Consider the following 12076-nt stretch of genomic DNA (forward strand, 5'->3'; position numbering starts at 1 on the left):
CTAGCCCCCCCAGAGCTCTCCAGCACTCCCACATTGCTCATTGCCCCCCCCATACTCTCCAGCCCCCCCAGTGTTCATTCCCCCATGCTCTCCAGCCCCACAGTGCTCGTTGCCCCCCCATGCTCTCCAGCCCCCGATGCTTTCCAGCCCCCCCCAGTGTTCATTGCCCCCCATTCTCTCCAGCCCCCCAGTGCTCTCCAGCCCTCCGTGCTCTCCAGCCCCCCATGCTCTCCAGCTCCCCCCCCCCAGTGCTCCCCAGCCCTCTGTGCTCTCCAGCCTCCCACCAGTGCCCATCACCCCCCATGCTCTCCAGCCCTCCATGCTCTCCAGCCCCCCCCCAGTGCTCATTGCCCCCCCCATGCTCTCCAGCTCCCCCAGTGTTCACCCCCCGTGCCCTCTAGCCACCCCCAGTGCCCCCCATGCTCTCCAGCCCCCTTAGGGGTCTCCAGCCCCCCATGCTCTCCAGCCCCTCCCAGTGCTCTCAGGGCCCCCTGTGCTCTTCAGCCCCCTATGCATTCCAGCCCCTCTGTGCTCTCCGCCCCCCATACTCTCCACCCCCCTGTGCTGTTCGCCTCTCATGTTCTCTGCCCCTGCTTGTGCTCTCCAGCCCCCTGTGGTCCCCGCCCCCTCAGCTCTCTCTGACCCACCCAGTGCTCTCCAACACACCCAGTGCTCTCCAGCCCCTTTGTGCTCTCTGCCCCCCCCCGTGCTCTTCGCCGTCCATATTCACTGCCCCTGCTTGTATTCTCCAGCCCCCCCTGGCCCCCAACTCCCTCAGTGCTCTCCAAGCCCCCATGTGCTCTCTGGCACCCCCTAGTGCTTTCTGGCTTCCCTAGTGCTCTTCACCGCCTGTGATCTCTGGCTCCCCTAGTGCTCGCCACACTGTTTAACACCCCCCCCCCCCCCATGCTCTCCGCTCCTCCCAGTAAATATGTCATGGGCTGCTCAGTCTAAAATGCCCGGGCCTATTTGTGTCCCAGTCTGGGCCTGTTGGTAGATCATTTATTTTGCCCATTTCTGTGTGAATGAAGATGATCTAATGAAGAATTAACAAATAGGTAATAAATACATGAATCACAGATTTTGCATGAAATTTAAAGATGGGATAGAAGCTGAGGAGCACTGAATGGCCCAAAGAAGGCTTGTTGAGTGTTGGCATTACCATAGCTAGTGTAAAAGTATTTCAGGATGAGGAGTAAGAAGGAGTGGTAACAAGAGAACAGGTAGTAAGGTGGCATTTGGAAATTGTTACATCCCCAGGTAATTACTGTGTGTGCAGGATTATTAATGTAACTGTATTTTCAGAGCAGACAACATATAACAAGTCAGCACAGGTATTCATAAAACGGCTAAGTGAAGCTGCCAGGGCATATCTCCTGTGGCTCTAAGTTCATTGCAATCAAGAGTCAGATGATGTTAACAATATTTTATCTACATTCCGTTTTTACTTAGTTTAAAAGGAACATAATAGCTGTAAAAATATACACACCGATCAGCCATAACTTTATGACCACTGACGGTTAAGTGAAAAACATTAATTATCTCGTTACAAAGGCATCTGAAAGTTCGTGGGATATATTAGGCAGAAAGTAAACATGTTATCCATGATGGTGATGTGTTAAAAGCAGAGAAAATGGACATTGCAGTTTGTTGTATATGAGACTGCATAGCCACAGACTGGTCAGGGTGCAAATGCTGACCCATGTCCACAGCCAAAAGTGCCTACAATCAGCACACGAGCATCAGAATTGGACCACAAAGCAATGGAAGAAGGTGGCCCGGTCTGATGAATCCAGTTTTCTTTTACATTGTGTAGACAGTAGACTTGTGCACAACGGAAAATTTTGTTTATTTTCGGTTCGTTGTCATTCGTAAAATACATACCGTATTTTTCGGACTATAAGGCACACGTAAAAGCCTAAATTTTCTCACAAAATCGACCGTGCGCCTTATAATCCGGTGCGCCTTATATATGACCTGTTGACATGATGGCAAGCACCGAATTCGTTTTCTTCACTTGGGCTTTAACAGTATCTGTCAGATGGGCGCGCATGGAGTCACAGATCAATAGGGATGGAGATTCGTGGAAAAAGCCACCCGGTCTCTTACCGTAAACTGACGTACCGTAAACCTCTCTCAGGTTGTTCTACTGCGTGACTGATAGCGTTGAGTTTGAAATCCGCTTCGTAAGCATGTCTCTTAACCACTTGAGGACCGCCGTATTGCCAATGTACGTCAGCACAATGGCACAGGCAGGCACAATCACGTACATCTACGTGATTGCCTTCCAGCGGGTGGGGGGTCCGATCGGACCCCCTCCCGCTGGTTACGGCGGTCCGATTCGGTCCAGGAGCGCTCCGTGATGAGGGGATGGCCGTTGGTTTTCGGCCACCCCCTCTGGATCGCTCCTGGCCAATGAGAAGCTTCCTCCCCTGTGTATTGTTTACACAGGAAGGAGGAAGTGATGTCATTCTCCTCGGGGCGGTCTTTTTGACCGGACTACGAGGAGAAGAGTAAAAGTAAGTGTGCACCAACACTACACTGACATGTAGGTACACACAGGCACACAAACCCCCCCCCGATCCCCCCCCCGCCCCCCCTCCCCCCCCAGTCACAGTGTCACTGATTGCATTGATCATTTCTTTACTGATCAATGCATTCAGTGTCAGTTGTGACAGTAAAAACTGTCAGGACAGTTAGTGTTAGGTCCAGGGTAGCCCCCTATCACCCCCCAATAAAGATTTAACCCCCTGATTGCCCCTAGAGTTAACCCTTTCACCCCCTTTTGCCAGTGTCACTAAGCGATCATTTTTCTGATCGCTGCATGTGTCGCTAGGTAGCTAGTTATTTTTTTAGGTTCACCGCCAGGTTTTTATATCGCTAGGTACCCCGATATACTACCCAATAATGGGTTTAACCCCCTGATTGCCGCTAGTTAACCCTTTCACCCCCTTTTGCCAGTGTCACTAAGCGATCGTTTTTCTGATCGCTGCATTAGTGTCGCTACAGTCGCTAGGTAGCTAGTTATTTTTTTAGGTTCACCGCCAGGTTTTTATAGCGCTAGGTACCCCGATATACTACCCAATAATGGTTTTAACCCCCTGATTTCCGCTAGTTAACCCTTTCACCCCCTTTTGCCAGTGTCACTAAGCGATAATTTTTCTGAACGCTGCATCAGTGTCGCTAGTGTCGCTAGGTAGCTAGTTATTTTTTTAGGTTCACCGCCAGGTTTTTATAGCGCTAGGTACCCCGATATACTACCCAATAATGGTTTTAACCCCCTGATTGCTGCTAGTTAACCCTTTCACCCCCTTTCACCAGCGATCACAGTATAAGTGTCACTGGTGACGCTGGTTAGCCAGTTAGTTATTTAGGTTCCCCGTCAGGTTTTTATATAGCGCCAGGGACCCCCATATACTACCTAATAAAAATTTGAACCCCCTGATTGCTCCTAGTTAACCCTTTCACCACTGATCACCGTATAAGTGTTACGGGTGACTCTGGTTAGTTTGTTTTTTATAGCATCAGGGCACCCACCATTTATTACCCAATAAAGGTTTAACCCCCTGATCACCCGGCGGGTGATATCAATTAGGTTTTAGGGTCAGGGTCTGCGTCGCCCCAGGCAGCGCTAGGTTAGTGCCAGTACCGCTAACACCCACACGCAAAGCATACACCTCCCGTAGTGGTATAGAATCTGAACAGATCAATATCTGATCTGATCAGATCTATACTAGCGTCCCCAGCAGTTTAGGGTTCCAAAAAAACGCATTGTTAGCGGGATCAGCCCAAATACCTGCTGGCACCTGCGTTTTGCCCCTCTGCCCAGCCCACCCAAGTGCAGTATCGATCGATCACTGTCACTTACAAAACACTAAACACATAACTGCAGCGATCGCAGAGTCAGGCCTGATCCCTGCCATCGCTAACAGGTTTTTTGGTAGCATTTTATATTCAAATCCGGAAGGCAGTGCTTGGTTTTCGGGGTCCCGTACGTGGCTAGGCTCCCAAAAAGTCCCCCACATGTGGTATCCCCGTACTCGGGAGAAGCAGCAGAATTTATTTTGGGGTGTAATTTGACTTCTGCCCATAGCATGTGTGAGCAATATATCATTTAGTGACAACTTTGTGCAAAAAAAAAAAGTTTGTAATATTCCCGCAACTTTTGGCAAAATATAAAATATTCCATGGACTCAACATGCCTCTCAGTAAATAGCTTGGGGTGTCTACTTTCCAAAATGGGGTCATTTGGGGGGGTTTTGTGCTATTTTGGCATTTTATGGACTTCGAAACTGTGATAGGTAGTGAGGAGTTAAATCAAAAATTTGCACCCTTAGAAATCCTGAAGGTGGTGATTGGTTTTCGGGGTGCCGTGCGCGACTAGACTCCCAAAAAGTCCCACACATGTGGTATCCCCGTACTCAGGAGAAGCAGCAGAATGTATTTTGGGGTGTCATTTCACATATGCCCATAGCATGTGTGAGCAATATATCATTTAGTGACAACTTGGTGCAAAAAAAAAAAGTTTGTAATATTCCCGCAACTTGTGGCAAAATATAAAATATTCCATGGACTCAACATGCCTCTCAGTAAATAGCTTGGGGTGTCTACTTTCCAAAATGGGGTCATTTTGGGGGGTTTTGTGCTATTTTGGCATTTTATGGCCTTCGAAACTGTGATAGGTAGTGAGGAGTTAAATCAAAAATTTGCACCCTTAGAAATCTTGAAGGTGGTGATTGGTTTTCGGGGTGCCGTGCGCGACTAGACTCCCAAAAAGTCCCACACATGTGGTATCCCCATACTCGGGAGAAGTAGGGGAATATATTTTGGGGTGCAATTCCACATATAACCATGGCATGTGTGAGCAATATATCATTTAGTGACAACTTTTTGTAAAAAAAAATTTTTTTTTTTTTTTTTGTCATTATTCAATCCCTTAGGACAAAAAAAATAAATATTCAATGGGCTCAACATACCCATCAGCAATTTCCTTGGGGTGTCTACTTTCCAAAATGGGGTCATTTGGGGGGGATTTGTACTGCCCTGCCATTTTAGCACCTCAAGAAATGAGATCGGCAGTCATAAATTAAAAGCTGTGTAAATTCCAGAAAATGTACTCTAGTTTGTAGACGCTATAACTTTTGCGCAAACCAAAAAATATATGCTTATTGACATTTTTTTTACTAAAGACATGTGGCTGAATAAATTTTGCCCTCAATGTATGACTAAAATTTAGTTTATTCGATTTTTCTTATAACAAAAAGAAGAAAATATCTTTTTTTTTCAAAATTTTCGCTCTTTTTCCATTTATATCGCAAAAAAAAAAAATCGCAGAGGCAATCAAATACCATCAAAAGAAAGCTCTATTTGTGGGAAGAAAAGGACGCAAATTTCGTTTGGGTGCAATATTGCATGACCGCGCAATTACCAGTTAAAGCAGCGCAGTGCGAAATTGCAAAAAGACCTCTGGTCCTTAAGGTATTTATTGGTCCGGAGCTGAAGTGGTTAACAGGAGCCATTTTTGGGGCAGCGGGTATACCGTAGAAAATGAACGAATGAATGCGCACACCTCCTGACTAAGATGGCCGTAATGCTCACGAAGCTGCACTGCTTGGATTGGGCATTACGGCCATCTTAGTCAGGAGGTGTGCGCATTCATTCGTTCATTTTCTACGGTATACCCGCTGCCCCAAAAATGGCTCCTGTTAAGAGACATGCTTACGAAGCGGATTTCAAACTGAAGGCTATCAGTCATGCAGTAGAGCATGGAAATAGAGTAGCTGCGAGAGAATTCAACATTAATGAATCAATGGTACGAAAGTGGAGGAAGCAAGAAGATGCCCTGCGCCAGGTAAAGAAGACCAAACTAAGTTTCCGAGGAAACAAAGCAAGATGACCACGGTTGGAGGACAAAATTGAACAGTGGGTTATTGAACAGAGAACCGCAGGTAGAAGCGTCTCTACTGTCTCTATTCGACTCAAAGCAACAGCGATCACACGCGACATGGAGATCAACGACTTTCGAGGAGGTCCCTCTTGGTGCTTCCGTTTCATGAAAAGGCGGAATCTCTCTATCCGCACAAGAACCACTATGTCACAGCAACTGCCAAAGGATTACGAAGAAAAGCTGGCCATTTTCCATACCTACTGCAAGAACAAGATCAATGAACAGAAAATCCGACCAGAGCACATCACCAACATGGACGAGGTCCCCCTTACCTTTGATATCCCTGTAAACCGTACTGTCGAGAGAACAGGGACCAGTACGGTATCTATACGCACTACAGGAAACGAAAAGTCATCCTTCACTGTAGTTCTCGGTTGCCAGGCTAATGGCCAGAAACTACCACCCATGGTAATTTTCAAGAGGAAGACTCTGCCAAAAGAAAAGTTTCCGGTTGGCATCATCATCAAGGCTAACCCGAAGGGCTGGATGGACGAGGAGAAGATGAGTGAGTGGCTGAGAGAGGTTTACGTCAAGAGACCGGGTGGCTTTTTCCACGAATCTCCATCCCTATTGGTCTGTGACTCCATGCGCGCCCATCTGACAGATACTGTCAAAGCCCAAGTGAAGAAAACTAATTCGGTGCTTGCCATCATTCCGGGTGGATTAACCAAAGAACTGCAGCCACTAGATATAGGTGTCAACAGGTCGTTTAAAGTTAAACTGCGAGCTGCGTGGGAGCATTGGATGACAGAAGGCGAACACACATTCACCAACACAGGGAGGCAACGCCGGGCGAGTTACGCCACTATCTGCCAGTGGATCGTGGATGCCTGGGCGAAGGTATCAGTCACCAGTGTAATCCGAGCTTTCAAGAAGTCCGGAATTATCACTGAACAGCTAAGTACCGGTACCGATGACAGCAACGAGCCTGACTCGGATACTGATGAGAATGATGAGAGGGATACGGGCGTGCTTGATGCCGAAATCGCCCAATTGTTAAACTCAGACACTGAAGATGAAGAATTTGATGGATTTGCGGGAGAAGAATAAAGTGAAAAAGTGAGTGTCTGGTTTTGTACGGTATTCACCGGTAACTGAACAGTGTTAAGAGTTATTGAAGAATAAAGTGAAAAAGTGAGTGTCTGGTTTTGTACGGTATTCACCGGTAACTGAACAGTGTTAAGAGTTATTGAAGAATAAAGTGAAAAAGTGAGTGTCTGGTTTTGTATTTAATTGAACAGTGTTAAGAGTTATTGTTATAGACCATTTTATGGTTATTGCTAAAGAGTTGAATAAAATTTGACTTACAGTACCGCATCCGAGTTGTGTTTCATTAAATGCGCCTTATAATCCAGTGCGCCTTATAGTCCGATGCGCCTTATATATGGAAATATCCATTATATTAGCCGGTCGTTGCTAGTGCGCCTTATAATCCGGTGCGCCTTATCGTCCGAAAAATACGGTAATTTCGTTCTGTTACATTCGTTATGTTACGTTAATACGTTTTCGGATAATTCGTTATTATTCGTAGAGTGTCGAATTCATTCGTTCGTATTCGTAGAAATTCGCTATTTATGTATGTATAGACATTCGTGATAATGATTCGTAGTTTGGAAAGTCTTTTGTTTATTGAATCTTTTAACACACACAATGACAACGTCTCTTCTCCTCGGCTCAAATACAATACAACACCCTTCTAACTCAGTTCTCAGGAATGCACTTTGCCAGCAATCCATCCTCCGGCACAAAATTAATTAGCTGATTGGACTGTAAGATTTACTTTGAGCTGCCCTTTTGTTTCATTAGATCTTTAAAGAATTACCAAATTCATTCGAATTCATTCTTTATATTTCTTTTGTATTCGTTGTTATTCGTTATTTTTTTTATTCGGACATTCGGATGCATCCGAATGTCCGAAAGATGCAAAATTCGGCCGAATTTCGATTAGTTACAAAACGGATTGCACAAGCCTAGTAGACAGTCAGGTGCATGTATGTCACTTACCTGGAGAACAAATGGCACAGGGATGCAGTGTGCTGCTTTGGGCAATGTTCTCCTGGGAAACGCTGGGTCCTGCCATTCTTGTGGATGTTACTTGACATGTACCACCTATCTAAAGATTGTTGCGGATCAAGTACACCCCTTCATGGAAACAGTATTCCCTAATAGCAGTGGATACTTTCAGCAGCCTTACCACACTGCATTAAGAATGCTTTGAGGAACACAGCTTGTCCTTCAAGTTCTCCAGATCTTAATCCATTTAGTATCTGTGAGATGTATGGGAAAAACAACTCTAATCCATAGAAGCCCCACCTCGCAACATACAATACAGGACTTGACAGGGCCTACCAATGGTGGCTTGGTGCCAGATACCACAGCATACTTTCAGAGGTCCAGTGGCATCCATGTCTAGACGGGTCATTGGGGCCTACTTAATATTAGGTGGCTGATCAAAAAGTTATGGCTGATCAGTGTATGCATACATTGTATATAGGTATAAATAGATTTGGGCTGTAGGTAGGTGTATACTGTGTGCACAGCTCATTGCTCTTAGGACTGGGTTACCCAACATACCCAGTAGGTGTATGAGATGACAAAAACTACAAGCTATATCAAACGTAACAAATTTGCATACTTCTGTTTGGTTTTTCAAATAATGTTGTTCTGACCACCTGATTTAAGCTGGCCATAGATGGATCGAAATTCAGCTGGTATCGCAGTAACTGGAAGAATTTCGATCCATCTATGGGCAAGCTGTTTGTACTGATGTCGATTGATCATCTTCAGTACAACCAGCCTGTTGGCTTTTCTTCTTTCGCTATAGCCACAGCAGTGATCATTGTATTCTGCCAGTAGGGAAAGCTCCTCACGCTCCCTTCTGGCAGAAGACAATAGCATTGCAGAAGGGACTCCTTCATCAACACTAACTATGTTGATGGGGGAATTGGGCATTGTTATTTCCTTTAACCCACGGTTCCCCTTAAAATTCCCCTCGGTAGGGACCCCACAGTGTTTTTTTCCTTGATTTTTTAATGCCAGCAATGCTTTTCTTTCCTGCCGGCTAAATTTCAGCACAGCTGGCTGAGGCTCCGCCCACCCCCTACTTAATGTGGACTTAAAGTGGGGTTGCCACCAAAAAAAAAAAAAAGCTTAAAATTCATAAAAAAATGTATAAAAAAATAATTGTAAAAAAACATTTTTTTTACTCACCTCTAAATGCCTGTTTCTAGGGGGTCCCTCGTGGTCTGCCTCCTTTAGTGCCCTGGCTGGTGACATCACTTCCCCTCGGCGCCGCACAGTCATCTGGGACCTGTCACGTGTCTCAGATGACTGTGCAGCGTATAACGGCGCGCGGCGCCACTCACGCTTGCGCAGTGGGTGCTCGGCAGTGGCTTCACAGTAAGAATGCCGGCTCCGCGAGCGGAGCAGGGAACGAGGGGGGGCTTCGTTCCCCCGCATCGCTGGACCCTGGGACAGGTAAGTGTCTGATTATTAAAAGTCAGCAGCTGCAGTATTTGTAGCTGCTGACTTTTAAAAAAATGTGAGAGCTGAGATCTCATATTTAAGAGGTCCTATTACAAGGGATGTTTACATTCTTTGTAATAGGAATAAAAGTGACACCATTTTTTTACACTGTTTTTAAAAAAAAGTGTAAAAATAATAAATAAAAGGTAAAATAAATAAGAAAAAAGAAAATGAAATGTACCCCGTCCCGCCGAGCTGGTGTGTAGAAGCGAACGCATACGTGATTAGTGCCTGCATATGAAAATGATGTTCAAACCACACATGTGAGGTATTGCTGCGATTGGTAGTGCGAGACCAATAATTATAGCACTAGACCTCCTCTGTAACTTAAAACATGCAACCTGTAGAATTTTTTAGAATTTGTCTCCCTTCCAATTTTGAAGCGTGATATGTTGGGTATCAATTTACTCGGCATAACATTATTTTTTACAAAATAAAAAAATTGGCCTTATTTTTTAATTCAAAAAAAGTGTATTTTTCCCCAAAAAAGTGCACTTGTAAGACCGCTGTGCAAATACGGTGTGACAGAAAGTATTGCAATGACCGCCATTTTATTCTCTAGGGTGTTAGAAAAAAAATGTATAATGTTTGGGGGTTCTAAGTAATTTTCTAGCAGAAAAACCTGTTTTTAATTTGTAAACAACACATCTCAAAAGAGGCTCGGTCCTTAAGTGATTAAACAGTCAGCTTGGGGGAGCTGGGCAGCATGCTGTGTCTCTCTCCTTAGAGCGGCAGATCACTGTGCCTGTTAGGGGCGAGCAGGACATAACATGCCTTATATTTTTTTCCAGCAGGATCAAAAACCCTACCCCCTCTAAAGGTCAGCGCTTGCAAAGCAGGTAGGGGAGATACCAAGAAATATATACATTTTAAGATTTTTCTATATTGGCAGACTTATTCCTCACACCTTTCTGTGCTGCTCCAGTTCCTCAGGTCTCGGTCATGGCTCTTTTCGGGGATCAGATGATAGAAGCTCGGGAAGGAATGGAAGACATTCATCCTCACAGGAAGATTGATGCTCCAACGGAAGAAGAGAGGCTTTTCATTCCCGCTCTCCCTCAAGGTGTCGGTGTTCTCCGTTGCTGTCAGAAACCATAAGTCAGACTGAGACAGAAGTACAATTAAATCACACTTGTTTATTAAATAAAAATAAAAAGGTAAATAGAGAAAGCGTAGTCAAAGCATAGCCAGAGTCCAGTAACCGGATTGAGTAGTCAGCCAGTCCATGGTTCAATAACCAGATCGGGTAATCAGCCAGGCCAGAAGTCAGGGATCCAAGTGGAGCAACAGCAAGCAGGATAAAGAGCCAGAAGGGATGTCAGCAAGCCAGTCTTTAAACAGAACCGCAGAAGATGGTTTCTTGTGATGTGACCAAGGCAAAGACAGAGATGAAGTGAGCTGGACAGCTTTAAGTAGGCAGGTCAGACGAGCATGATCAGGAACAGCTGGTAACTGTGGAGAGAGATGAGAGCTGGCAATTAGACGACAGCTGAGCAGCCAGCCCAGAGAAGGAAGGGCTAAGCCAGCCCTGACAGTTGCATCACCGCAGGGATTCGCATCATGATCAGCCCAAGCCAGGAGGTTGCTGGGCTTACCCTAAAAAGGCGATGGCGGGTAAGATGGCTTGTGTGGATTTCTTCAAAGAAGCGACAAAGAACCAGGAACCTCATAAGACGGAACTGGTATCATTAATGAAACAGACATTTGAGGAAACACTGAAGTCGTTTGCAAAACAGAAGCAGGCTTCAACTGATCCTGTTTCTTCTACCTCTTGCTCACTGTTACCTAAAAAGACTTCCGGCCGCTCAGGGTAACCCAGAGGCACAAGCACCGTTTGCTTCAGATGCATCCTCTGCTGAAAAGGAGGATACCCATTATGATGGATTTGAATCCAGATCACAGTCCAGATGAGGGTCAACTTGGAATGGTGGTTGAGGCAGCAGAATCTTCTTCGGTGCCACTCCTTATTCACAACAAGGTGGCAAATAGTCCAGTCAGATGCCAGCGGTACAGGCTGGGGAGCCCTATAGGCTGGGCCCAAGGCCATTGGACTTTTTCAGGTGGCCAATGTAGTTTCCAATATACTGGAGTAGAGGGCAGCCTTTCAGGCCCTCCTGGCCTTCAAGAGTCAGATTCACGGAGCGCCCATCCTTTTGAAGCTAGACAATGTGACGGCAGTGGCTTACATCCGCAGGTATGGAGGCACTCACAGCAGTGCTCTCCTGAGAGAGGTGACCTTGATCATGGATTGGGCTCAAGCCAATTTACATTTGCTAACAGCAATATATGTGCCTGGGCATCTGAACACTCAAGCAGACTACCTGTTCAGAGCAGACTTGGACAACAAAGAGTGGGCCCTGTCACCACAGATCTTTTGAAACCTGGTGGCATGGGCCTTCCTTCCAGAGGTTGACCTGTTTGCCTCTCCAACCAATACCAAACTACCAGGGTTCTTCGTCAAGTCCAGTCACCTGCAAGCAATGGGGTGGATGTTCTAACAGCAGAATTAAAATTTAGAATGGCATATTGCTTCGCTCCGATCCCAGTGATCCTCCTCTTTTTGCGCAGGTTGCGGCAGGAGAAGGTGTCCATTCTGGTGGTAGT

The sequence above is a fragment of the Lithobates pipiens genome, unplaced genomic scaffold (genome assembly GCF_037356315.1).
Source record: "Lithobates pipiens isolate NorthernLeopardFrog02 unplaced genomic scaffold, aLitPip1_a1.2 Scaffold_16, whole genome shotgun sequence".
Classification (NCBI taxonomy): domain Eukaryota; kingdom Metazoa; phylum Chordata; class Amphibia; order Anura; family Ranidae; genus Lithobates; species Lithobates pipiens.